The following is a 14,062-nucleotide window of genomic DNA, read 5'->3' as shown; positions in this document are numbered from 1 at the left end:
AGACCTGAACTTCCCCAGTGGCCCTGGGCCTGGCTGGGATGGAGCAGGCCCTACCAGACATGCTTTTCTGCTCTCCTGCTCATAGCCTCCAAGCAGCTGCCCGGTCTGCAGCACCCAAAGCAGGCCAGCTCCATGGGGCAGACTAAGGCTGTGCTGGCAATTCCTGGTGCCTGCTTCAAGGTGAGAGAGAGGTCTAGCCCACAGTGGAGCTGGTCCTCACTCACTTCCAAGGTCGTCCACAGAGGCATGACAACCACAGCCCCAACGTTGCTGCCCTCCCTGCCCCCAGAGTTTACCTATAAGTCCCTGCCTTTGTTCTTGAAATTCTTTAGGCACTGGTGTCTCATTTCTCATTGTCTGTTTGGGTGGCACTTGAGACTCCTTCTTCTCCTCACCAAGCTAACAGGCCCCAGCGGATTCACCCCAAATTCTGCACCTCATAGACACTCCCCAGAACCCAGTTGCCTTTAGGGCTGAAGGTGCCTGAGCTGCTGGCCTACTGCCTCCTTCCTCCCTTCACAGCCTCTGCCAGGGTCTCCCATACTTTCTCCACTGCCTCCAGCCCCAACCACCTCTTGGCCTCCTCCCCACACAGCCCCCGTCCCCAACACCAGCAGGGCCACTGCTCTGGGGAAAGACAACTGTGGGTCTGGCACAGAAGAATCAAAGGTGCAGTGTGCAGCCGGCTGATTGGAGGCAGCATAGGTCTCTGATCACTGTCTTTCACTTCACTTACACGTATATTAATTGCATTAATTTGGTATGTAAGATTGGATCTCACAAATTCTTATTAAGCCTTTGCAGAATAGCTGGTAGAAATATAGTCCCAAAATGCAGATTGAATCTTTTATAATTCTTTCAAGAATCAGAGATGTTTTAAGTAGTTATTGTAAGGTATATTAAATAGGTAGATTTCATTAGGTAGCCGATGAAGAGAACACCACATGCTATTCAGGCAGGAAAAGTCTATTTACCGAACTGCTGTCCTCACCATGCATGGTGGAGAAACATGGCTGAAAAAGGAAGGGAGGGCAAGAAAGGAAGAGGTTTGACGCAGGCCAGGGACAGAAAGAGGTGTGGCAAGGTGGGGGATAGGTGTGGCCACACTAGATCTGGATGTGACCTAGCAGGAAGGTCTGCCAGTTACCTAGGTAACAGATACTGGGCAGAAGCAGCCAAAAGAGAGGGAGGTGTCCCTGTGCAGACCTTACAGTTATAACCATCATAAACTTTAATTTCCATAGCAGAGTGTTATTCCAAAAATATTTGCTTATGCATCTGTTATCAATTATTTACAAGACTTGAAACATTTAAAATATCAAATATTATAAGAAGATCTTTGATTCATGTTGAATGGATGTTAGTAGGTTGAGCTGTTGCATACATTCCTGTGTGTGTGTGTGTGTGTGTGTGTGTGTGTGTGTGTGTGTGTGTGTGTGTGTGTGAGTATAGGGGGCGTTATGTGTATCATTGAAATCAAGGATAAGAAACTTATTTCCTTTTGCTGAGATATACATTATGGTGTTTTTTTGTTGGTGGTAGATTCTGATTGCTTGCCTTTGCCTGATGTGCTCATTCCAGCTCAATTTTGCAATTAAAGCTTCTCATTTATTATTGAACATATAGGGCTCTGATATTGCTTTGTCTTTACTCTGCCATCTAGGATCTCCTTTTCCTCTTAAAATATTAACATTCAATATAAATTTTACCTCCTGACTGATTTTCCTCTTTAGTTTGCTTTTTGAAATAAGTATTATAAGACTTTTGATTTCTGTATTCATGAAGAAAAACCATTTTGAATTTTCTGTTTAATGTAATAATACCTGGACACGTTTGTTAGCAACAAGATCTTAAAATTTCTTGTGTAGTTTTAGTTTAAAATACCCTCCTGCATGTTTTTAGTATGGAGAGACAAACACTTCCTAGTATCAATGATAACAGTTTTATTCATTAAAATATCAGATAATTCATAATTCTGAACATGTTTAGTGGCAAATGAATACATTTGCTCAGTGATTTCCTTGATAGACCGTGCACAAAAATACCACTCATAGGGGCTGAGAAGGTGTATCAGTGGTAGACAGATTATCTTGAATGCACGAGACCTTGGATTTGATTCCTAAGCACCACCTAAGCAGAAAAAGCTACAAGTGGTACTGTGGCTCAACTGGTAAAGCACTAGTCTTGAGGTGAAGAGCTGAGGTATGGCAATCAGGCCCAGATTTCACCACCTCCGACAAACTAAATCAATAAATAAAACTCATACAGAAGAACATTAATTTCATAGGCTGATTACCATTTTAATTAGGGGCAGAGTGCCAAGATATAGCAGACCTTTGTTGCAAACCTTTAAGAAGGATGTCAACACCTAACAAGTACTAAAAACAAAAAGTAAAAAAATAGCTCTGACAACATATAGAATCGCCACTCAAAGAGAAACAAGTACTAAGAATGAAATACTTTTTATAACATTTCTTAAGAGATTCTGGTTCTACATTAATTATCATATAATGTGACCTTCAAAAATTCCATAGGTGGGCTTGAGTTTTATGGGCCCCTACAAAAACTGGAGGAGAGGATCATTAACTCAGATTTTTTAAATTGTTATTGTTAAGGTAGTGTACAGACAGATCACCATTTTATAAGTCGATAATGAGTTCATTTCTTGTTTCACAATCTCATCACTTCCTTTGCTCCCTCTAATTTTCCCTCCAGTCCCTGTCCACAAGAGGTATAGCTCATTGTGAACATATTATCTACAGAGTACAACTGCTGCATTTGTTTCCCTGTTCTCCTTGAATTTCTGTGGCTCCCTCAGTGCCCATAAATGGATAAAGAACAGAAAAATCCATCTTGTTTCCTATTCCTGGAATTCATTTCTATATAAACATCAGTAGTTTTATGAGAGTGTCAGACTCTATCCAAACATCCTGAACACTTATGCTTCCTGCACCCAGTCATAACTCCCACCGGATTCTAAGGTCCACAAAGTAATTCTTTTCAATTTCCACACAGGAAGAAGCTGAGAGTCAGAAAGTTTAAGTATTTTACTGGAAATACTGGGCTGAGAATAATGGCTCATATCTGAACATGATAGTTTGAAACCAACCCAGGTTGATGTATCCATTACATGTTTATCTCCAGTTAACCAGAAGAAAGCAAGAATTGAGTGTTTCCAGTGGTAGAGCTAAAATGCCACCAGACTTGAATGGGAAAACTAAAGGATAGTTTCAATATGATGATTTTTAAATATCAATTCTGTCCCATACATAATCTCAGACAGCATGCTCTCTCTCTCTCTCTCTCTCTCTCTCTCTCTCTCTCTCTCTCTCTCTCTCTCTCTCTCTCTCTCTCTCTCTCTCTCTCTCTCTCTCTCTCTCTCTCTCTCTCTCTCTCTCTCTCTCTCTCTCTCTCTCTCTCTCTCTCTCTCTCTCTCCTTAAAATAGATGTTACTACGGAAATCCAAATAGTTTTTTTGTAAGTTTTATTTTTAGCCTTAGTGAGGTTTGACTTGATAGTTTCTCTCTTGATGAGCCACAACTTAGAACTTTGTGATAATTATACCCATGTCTGTATTCAGAGAAACATTCTCCTAATTAAGTCCTCCTTTTCCAGCAATGATAACTTTTCTCTTCTTGGCCCAGTTTCTTCTTTTGGGACTCAATATCTTAGACTTTTCTGTCTTGCATGGTCTATAAGTTCTTTGATCCAGTATATCTAAGCCATCCTAATAAGAAGGATTATAGGTGGTAACTACTGTACTGGACAGAACCTGGTTTGGGAAAAGTGTTCTAGGTTCACCATTCAGGGGCGGTTTTTAGTACTCACCCATAATCTCTTTGTCTTCAGAATTGGAAACTTGTTAGGTCCAGGAATTCACGGGAAGCACACACTGTGTGCTATTTCATACTTTTTTAAATTTAATGACAGCTTCCACCTATTGTGTACTTTAAGCATTGTGTAAAGAGAAAGATTGCCCCAAGAGACAGAAGCACTTTAATAAATTCTGCTCTCAAAACACAGGAGGAGGAAAAGAAGCTCTGAAGGAGCCATATAGCCTAGAAGCCTTGAGTTCTTAGAAACTCAAGCTGCCTTTTATTTTACCTTCAACGAAGAAAGTCAGAGACTGCAGTGGCTTGTAAGCTCCATTTATATTCCTGAGCATGGGGTTCCCTTCCCCTTTGCCCTTCTAACCCTTTACATCAGGGCAGGTGGGAAGATGTAAGAAGAATGCTTAGAGTTTGAGCCTGGGATTAAAAACTTCATTTTGTGATCGTAAACATTCCACAACTTCTTGAATTGAACCTGAGGGGCAGACGGAAGTTAGGTAAGGAATTCAGAAACTTATAATTACTTCTTGGCTATCTAACTCATACCTTCCCACCCCTCAGAATCATATTTCCCAACTGTGTAGACATCCTTACACTCTGTTCTCCTGGAGTTTGAGTATGGGGAATCATCTGCTTCTTATGTGTACTGATTTACAAATAGAGATTTTTTTTCCTAGGCTCAAAATGATTTCATTGTTGGAGACACTGTACAATAGTCTAAACAGGGTTTCTTCATGTGTTCATACCCTAGGTAGGACCACTAAGGGCTAAATAGTAATCAAGGTTCACTTGCTGTCAGTGGTATTGCTCTGAGTAATTACTGTCAATGTTGCGCACAGTACCTAGTCCAAGGCCTTTTAGAAAGGCTACAGACCCAAACTGCTTGAGTATCTGTGTGAGATAATCATCATTGAGCAACTATATTCCATGGTTTGTGAGACATTCACTTCTGTGAGCATATGCATATGAGGGCTCAAGAAGAGAGTTACTTGGAAGACAGGATGCAAAATGTCCCCTAGAACAATCGAAACCCATATTTTGGCATGCTTAATGTTTTAACCTGTGCACTGAACTAACAGGAAAAAAAGACACACTAAGAAATCTGCCACTTATACCAAATAAAGAGATATGGTGAAAGTCAGAGAAAGGACATTGATTTCATGGTAGTCATGACAAACAACACCTTAGTACACCCTCAGAATACTAACCCATACTTTTCTATTCACCCATGTTAATAGCTGTGAGTTGTATTTAGAAGTCCTCAGGGACTTCAGAACTGGAAGATGTAGGGGAGAGCCTAAGATTGGTCTGCTATTTGGGACATAAAATAACTAGTTTGATGATAGCCCTTAGTGTCCTACAAATATGTGCATTTACCCTAGTATATTTGATAAGTATCCCCTCACTGAATTATCATTGGTTGGCTCACTTGCTGGCATAGCAGCTGTCTGGTAGCTCCACTGTGACTTCACTTTATTCTGCTGAACCAGAAATGGAAAAGGAGAGACTGACCACAACAGATTTACATCTTTCTCAATGAGCAGTGAATGGCAGGGGAGTATTTAAGATGCTTCCCGTGTTCTCAGTTAGCTAGTACCACCTTGGATTCCAGCTCAAATCTTGATAAGCAGATAAAGAACTTACATGAGATTGTTGTGCCAGATTCACAGCTAGAGATGTAGATGAGAATGTGGAAGGGTTTGGTGTGAAAACTACAGGTTGATATGAAGCACAATTCAAAGGATGTGGAGATGAAGCGAACTACCTGGAGGGAAAAGGAGAGGCAGCTGAAGCTGATGAGCACCTAGAGAGAGAAGACAGAGCAAGTTTGAGGCCAACTGGACATCAAAATAACCCATCTGAATTACAAGAGTCTGACTATCTAGAGCCACAAGGAGAGATTGGAAGACCAGCAAGTGATCTTGCCCATTTCTAGGGAGCTCCCAGAATGCCAGGGTAAGAAATGGTAGTTTCCCACTGCTGCTGAACACATCTCAGATCCCTTGTTACCATGATAATTGACACTGGAAAGGAGCAGCGAGAGTTGTATGAGGTGATTGAAGCTCACTATGTGGAGCCAGTTCTGCAGCATTGTGGAGTGTGGTCTCTCAGGATGCTTAGGGCAAAGATCCTATAGCTGATGTCAAAGAATGCAATGTACTTGGAGTAGACATTTATGCATGGTACGTGCCTAAACACAACAAGCTGGTAATGAGTTGCTAGAGGTAGTTCCCTAAAGATCTAACAGCCAAAACTGGAGAGGCAAACGCAGAGCTCTGCACTACATCACTCCACCATGCCAATTGCTTCTACCCTAGTACTGGGTACCCAGTTTGCACACGCATGACCTTGTTACCCTGATTGTGTCCTAAAATCTTCACAATTTTTATCTTTCAGTTTATCTATGCTTCCTTGTCCCTGCTAAACTGTTCTGGAAGCAAACGTCCCCCATAAACAGGCTGGAGATGCAATCCTAATATCATATAAAATAGACTTCAAATTAAAATTAGTGAGTAGAGATAAGGAAGGTCACTATATACTAATTAAGGGATTTCTCCGTCAGGAGGATTTTATAATTCTAAATATCAATTCACCAAACAAAGGAGCACCAAAATTTATCCAAGAAACACTATTTTCCCTCAAATCACACTTAGATGCAAAGACATTAATTGTTGGGGACTTTAACCCACCACAATCCAAACTAGATAGATCAACTTGGCAAAACCTCAACAGAGAAACTGCAGATCTAAACAACTGCATAGACCAATTAGATTTAACACACATCTACTGCATATTTCATCCAGCAGCATCAGAATATACATTTTCTCAGCAACACATGGAACATTTCCCAAAATAGACCATATTTTAGGCCACAAAGCAAACTTGTCCAAATTCAGAAACATTGAAGTTATACCTTGCATTCTCTCAGACCACAAGGGAGTAAAATTAGAACTCAACACTAAAAGCCAGCAAATAATGTCCTATAACAAATGGAGGCTGAATAACACACTGCTGAATCACAAGTGGGTCACGGAAGAGATTAGAAAGGAAATTCAAATGCTCATTATATTCAACAAAAATCAACTCAAAAATTACCAGCTCCTCTGGGACACAGCAAAGGCAATACTCAGGGGCAAGTTTATAGCTTTGAGTTCCTACATCAACATATTGGAAAGATCTGAAACCAACAATTTAATGAGACATCTGAGCCTCCTTGAAAAAGAGCAGCAAGATACAACCCAATACAGTAGACAAAGAGAAATAGTTAAAATTAACTCAGAATTAAATGAATTAGAATCCAAAACAAAAAACAAAAAATCAACAAAACAAAGTTACTTCTTCGAAAAAATTAAGAGACCCTTAGCAAATCTTATGAGATAAAGAAGAGAACACACCCAAATAAATAAACTCAGAGATGAGAATGGAAATATCAGCACAGAAACAACCAAGATTCAGAATATTATAAAGTAATACTTCTCAAAACTATATGCTAATAAGTTTGAGAACTTGGCAGAAATATTTACATGCCGAAACTAGACCAAGATGAGTAAAACCATCTTAACAGGCCCATATCAAGCATTGAAATACAGCAATAAGAGACCTCCCATCTAAGAAAAGCCCAGAACCAGATGGTTTTACAGCATAATTCTACAAGGCATTCAAAGCAGAGCCCACAACAATACTCCTCCAACTCTTCAATGAAATTGAAATACCAAACTCATTCTAAAAAGCCATCATAACCATCATCCCCAAAACAGGCAGGGACTCAACAAAGAAAAAGAACTATAGACCCATTTCGTTGATGAACATTGAGGCAAAACTTCTTAACAAAATTTTGTCCAATTGACTTCAACAATGCATCCAAAAAATCATACACCGCGATCAAACAGGATTCATTTCAGAGATGCAAAGCTGGTTCAATATACGCAAATCAATTAATATGATTCATCACATCAACAGGAGTAAGGATAAGAACCCCATGATTATCTCAATAGATGCAGGAAAAGCATTTGACAAGATCCAACAGCCCATTATGATGAAGGTTCTGGAAAAAGTAGGAATCTATGGAACATTCCTCAATACATTAAAGGCTATGAATAACAAACTTACAGCCAGCATTATACTTAATGGTGAAAAATTAAGCCATTTCATTTTAAGTCAGAACCAAGACAAGGAATGTCAACTCTCTCCAATTCGCTTCAATCTAGTATTTGAATGCCTAGATTCAGTGAAAGACAAAAGCAAACATAAAGGGGATCCAACTAGGGAAAGAAGAAGTAAAACTCTCCCTCTTTGCAGATGACATGGTCTTGTAGTTAAAGAATCCGAGACTCCACTCCTAAATTACTCAAGTTGATTCAAAACATTGGCAAATTAGCAAGGTATAAAATTAACCCTCAAAAATCCATGGCTTTTCTGTATGACAATAATGAGAAAAGTGTGGCTGAAATTAGGAAAGAAACACCATTCGTAATAACACCACAAATCATATAGTACCTAGGAATTAACTTAACCAAAGAAGTGAAGGACATCTATGATGAAAACTTTAAAAACTTGAAATAGGAAATCAAACAGAATTTAAAACGTGGCAAAATCTCCCATGCTCCTGGACTGGAAAAATCAACAGCAGGAAAATGGCAATAATTCTCAAGGATATCTACAAATTCAGTGTGATACCTATCAATATTCCAACCTCATTCTTCAAAGAAATTGAAGTGGCAATCCAAAAATCCATAAGGAACAATAAAAGACACCAAATAGCAAAAACGATGCTCAAACAAAGAACAATGCTGGAGGAATATCAATACCAAATTTCAAACTCAACTACAAAGCCATAGTGATCAAAACAGCTTGATACTGGCACAAGAATAGACCTCAGGACCAATGGAATAGAATTGGAAACCCCGAAATGAACCTACAGACCTATAGTCATCTAATCTTAGACAAGGGAGATAAAAAAGTAGAATGGAAGAAAGACAGCCTCTTCGGTAAATGGCCCAGGCAAAATTGGTTAAGTACTTGTAGAAAACTAAAGCTAGATCCTTATATATCACCCTGCACCAGAATCAACTCCAAGTGGATCAAAGATTTCAGAATCAAACCAGACACTCTGAAAACAGTTCATGATGGAATAGAAGAAACCATAGGTCTCCTTGGCACAGGTCGAAATTTTCTTAATAGAGACCCAGAAACACAACAAATTAAAGAATGGTTGTATAAATGGGACTGCATGAAATTGCAGAGCTTCTGCATAGCAAAGGACACAGCTAGCAAGATCAATAGAAAGCCCACACATTGGGAGAAGATCTTCACTAGCCATACAACGGACAAAGGGCTCATATCTGAATTATACCTGGAACTCAAAAAATTAAGTCCCCCAACAACAAATCTTTTTTTTTTTTTTAATTTTTTTTTGGTTTAGTTGTGGGGCCTGAACTCTGGGCCTGGGCACTGTCCCTGAGCTCTTCAGCTCAAGGCTAGTGCTCTACCACTTGAGCCACAGTGCCACTTCCGGCTTTTTTCTTATGTGGTGCTGAGGAATCGAACCCAGGGCCTCATGCATGCAAGGCAAGTGCTCTACCACTGAGCCACCTTCCCAGCCCCCCAACAACAAATCTTCAAAGAAACAACTGCCCAAAAAATAAGTGGGGTAGAGACTTACAGAGAAACTTCTCTGAAGAAGAAAGAAGGATGGCCTATAGACACATGAAGAAATGCTCATCCTCACTAGCCATAAAAGAAATGCAAATCCAAACACCATTGAGATACCACCTCACTCCAGTTAGAATGGCAAAAATCAAGAACTCTAACAACAACAGATGCTAGAGGGGATGTGGACAGAAAGGAACCTTACTTCATTGTTGGTGGGAGTGTAAACTTGTTCAACCACTTTGGAAAGCAGTATGGAGGGTCCTCAAAATACTCCACTTAGAGCTCCCCTATGACCCAGCAATCCCACTTTTGGGTATTTACCCAAATGTTTACAAACAAGACCACACTAAAGCTAACAGCATGACTATGTTTACTGCAACATTATTTACTATAGCTAAGATATGGTACCAACCCAGATGCCCCTCAGTAGATGAATGGATCAAGAAAATGTGGTATACATACACAATGGAATTCTACGCCTCCATCAGAAAGAATGACATTGCCCCATTTGTTAGGAAATGGAAAGTTTTGGAAAAATTATATTAAGTGAAGTAAGCCAAGCCCAAAGAAAGAAAGGTCCCATGATTTCCCTTATTTGCAGTATCTAGTATATGTGTGAGTCAAGCAGAAAACGTCAGATAAGTTGATGTTAGGGAAATGAACCCTAGGATATGTATTCAAATGTTTTTTTTTTCTTTCATGTGATTGTTTCTAACACATTGATAAGATCATTTCTTTGTTACTATGTATGTCCCTCCCCCAAAGTATAACCCCTGCTATCACTGTATTTGATGTCGGTATAATTTGTGGAGGAGAAAGGGAAAAACAAATCGTTTAAATATGGATACAGGTGGACCCATTGCAACAATGAGATGTACAAGTCGTTATATCGAAAATTAACTTTACAATTTTGTTGTGGCATGGCGGGGGCAGGAGGGGGAGCTGGAAGTATTGGGTGGGGGGCCAATTGGAGGATGGGAAGGGATAGTCAGGGGAAATAAAGGAGGAGGCTACAAAGCTTGATAAGAAATGTACTCATTATTTTGCCCATGTAATTGTAACCCCTCTGTACAGTATTTTCACAATAAAAAATAAAAAATATATATCACATTAAAAAAAGACATGTACTCATTGGTGCTGGGAAGGTGGTTCAGTGGTAGAGCACTTGCCTTGCATGCATGAGGCCCTGGGTTCAATTCCTCAGCTCCACATAAGCAAAAAGAAAAAAAGCTGGAAGTGGGCCTGGGGCTCAAGTGGTAGAGCGCTAGCCTTGAGCTGAAGAGCTGAGGTACAGCGTCCAACCCAGAGTTAACTCCCCACGACCACACACCCTCCCCCCCAAAAAGCTATGTACTCATTATCTTGGCCATGTAATTGTAACCCTTTTGTACAGTATTTTCACACACAAAAAGATGTAACTTATTCAGTTTGGAATATAGTGAATGAGGAGATGAAGAGAAATAGTTTGGAGTTAATGTGTTCAAATACTTTATAACTTAGTATGATCACATAATAAAATGTAAGTATAAAAATAGGGTGATGAAATTAATAACAGGAATAAAATTTAACAAGCTACACTAAGTGGACATATGTGTATAACACAATTAAAAATACTTTGTGAAATTAAAATTTCCAATAAAAAGACAAAAATTCATTCCAGTTGTTATAGATTCATATGTTAATTTCTTTTTTTCAGTTAATTCCTTGACAAAGTAAAAGGAGAAATATGTTTTGCTCATTTAGAAAGATAATCTTGTCCAATTAGCATTAAAGTATTCTAGTTAATTGCTGTCAATGTGAAGTTGTTCAATCAACTTAATTATTATATTAGAATATTTTCAATGCATTCTTCAAAATATTATCTCTATAGGTATATACTTTTGCTATTTATTGAATATGTTTTCTTACTTAATTGCTATATGCCATTTTCTGACTGTAGTTTGGTGTATGCAACTAGGATATATTATACCTGATCTGGAAATCAAATATTCAAACAGGTTTTTTTCAAATAAAAAATGCTTATAGTGAAATAAAGAGGTAAATCCAAATTATGTATATTTGAAGACAATGCTTGGTTAGTCCTCTTCTCACTTTACCCATTCCCTTCTTGAGAATAATACGCATTGTAAGGAAATGTTTAGAATGTTTTGGAGAAATAGTTTGACTTTAAACCAGTGATTTAGTTTATGCTTCATTTTGTTTACTTTATATCCAGAAAAACTAAATTCTTTTTTTAAATTATTTTTTTTATTGTGAAAATACTATACAGAGGGGTTACAATTACATGGGCAAGATAATGAGTACATTTCTTATCAAGCATCGTAGCCGCACCTTTGTTTCCCCTTCCCATCCCTTCTCATCCTTCCCCCGCCACTAACCCGCACAATCCTCCCCGCTCCCCCCACCCCGCCCCCTGCACCAAAGTTGTAAAGTTCGTTTTCGACATAACGACTTGTACATCTCATTGTTGCAATGGGTCCACCTGTATCCATATTTAAACAATTTTTCCCTTCCCCTCCACAAATTATACCTACATCAAATACAGTGAACCCAGAAAAGCTTAATTCTTACCTTATCATTTTCCTTAGGCTTTATACTCAGGTTTAATCGCTGATAGGTGACAGATAAAGGTGACACTTTTTAAAAGTGGCTAAATTTAGGCTGAGGAATCTAGGTACAAGTATACTCATGCAGATAGGCCTCATCAGTCATGAGACCATGATATCAAAATGTTAACCTCTGCTTACTGGTGTCATGCTTATGAGATTCTGTGTATTACAAACAGTGATTATGAGCATTTGTTTTGTGAACAACATCATTTCATCGGTTAGGAACTGAAGTGAGACATTATACTCAGAACTAAATTGCAGAAGAAATCCAAAATTAGTTAACCATATACACTTAACAAAATGTTTTAAAAATGCAAGCTAAAGGAAATAATTTATGAAAAAAAATCAACATTTACAATAAATACAGAATCAGTATGACTGATTTTTTTTTATCCAGGTTGCAATAAGGTTTGCATGATGACTTTTCTGATTATATGTTTAGTTAGGTCTTGATATTTAGTTGGAGAAGTTCTGTTCTTTCATATATTCATTTGTCAGATCAAAGAGTATTTGAATTCCATGCCAGAGTCAACATCCAAAATAATGTTATAGTTGTACCCTGCTACTTTGCCAACCTTTCAAATCACTTCGAGTATCTTGGGTCTTTTCTCGATCTCACTAAATAGGTATGCAATTTTGTCAGCACTAGAAATATTTTGACCACCATTTATTAAAATTGCATTTTCCAGAAGCTACTATTCTCTTTTCATGAGATTTTTTACTTTCATTAATATAAAGTGCTGATGTTTGCCTTTAGATAACCCATGTTCATTCTTCTACAAACAGTGTAATTTAGAGTAGGTTTATATTGGTACACTCATGTAAACTGCTCAGATTCTATTACTTGCATATTTTGTGCTTGTTAACTCAATTATATTTAGTTGTCAATATGGATACGATTGGACTTATTCATTGCATTTATGAATATGTTAAGTATGTCATGATTTTTGTGATTTAATACTATAGCATTTTTTCTTTTAAATATGTGTAGATCTTACTTCATATACAGTTAGCTTTGTTTTAAACAATTTGATCCTTTCAAGGGATTTGCTATATTAGGTTCACCCAGATGAACTTAATTACAAATTAAAACAAACTTATTTCTGAGAGACAGTTATCCTTATAGCTCTACTCAAATTAACATGTATTTGAGGTTTTTGTACTTTTAAAAAACTGTACATAACATGTTTTTGTTCCTGGGGAAGTTCCACTTTCTTGATTGTTTTTCCAGCTGTGGTGACTTCAACATATGTGGGCATTTTATTTCAATTGTTTTGTGTTTCTATTTTGTTTCATATAAGAGAAAGTACAAATAGAATCAGTGATTTAGAAGATTTTCAAATAGAATTCTAAGAGAGACATTTGAATTTTTATGACAACTGTGAATGGGCAGGTCTTAGTGGAGGAGTAGCAAAATAACAGAGACATTGTTGGATGTGAGTTGAATTCTTCCTCCATTTGCCTCACTATTTCCAATGATATTACTTCAAAGTCTTTAGTGAAAAGAAAATAATTTTGTCTGTATGTACTCAGAATTTTTGGTTTAGTAAAAGGCGAAAGATTTGTACGATCTGAAGAGAAACCAGAGTATTGGGGGGTGGGGGACACACTACACATTCATATTAGATTTTAACACTAAAATCTTTTTTTCTTATTTTAAAAACACAGTTGTGATTTTATAATGTTAAAATAGCACCTAATAATTTATATGAAATTGTCCGAACTATTTTCATTTCACACCATATGCATTATAGAATGCAATAATACTGTGTAAGATAGTATGTAATTATTGACTTTGTGCAAAGTTAATGATAGTGGATATTTGGGAGATACTGAGTAATAGTAAAAATTATATTTGAATCTATTAAAAATCCCAGTTACATCTAAAAATAACTCATAGTTATAAATTAATGCTGAAAAAATAAGTTTGTTTATTGGAAAAAGCCAGAAGTTTCAATAAGCTTGCTTTTT

Source organism: Dipodomys merriami, unplaced genomic scaffold (assembly GCF_024711535.1).
Source record: "Dipodomys merriami isolate MVZ:Mamm:240054 unplaced genomic scaffold, mDipMer1.0.p SCAF_47, whole genome shotgun sequence".
In the NCBI taxonomy this organism is placed as follows: domain Eukaryota; kingdom Metazoa; phylum Chordata; class Mammalia; order Rodentia; family Heteromyidae; genus Dipodomys; species Dipodomys merriami.
This window is presented reverse-complemented; position numbering follows the sequence as displayed.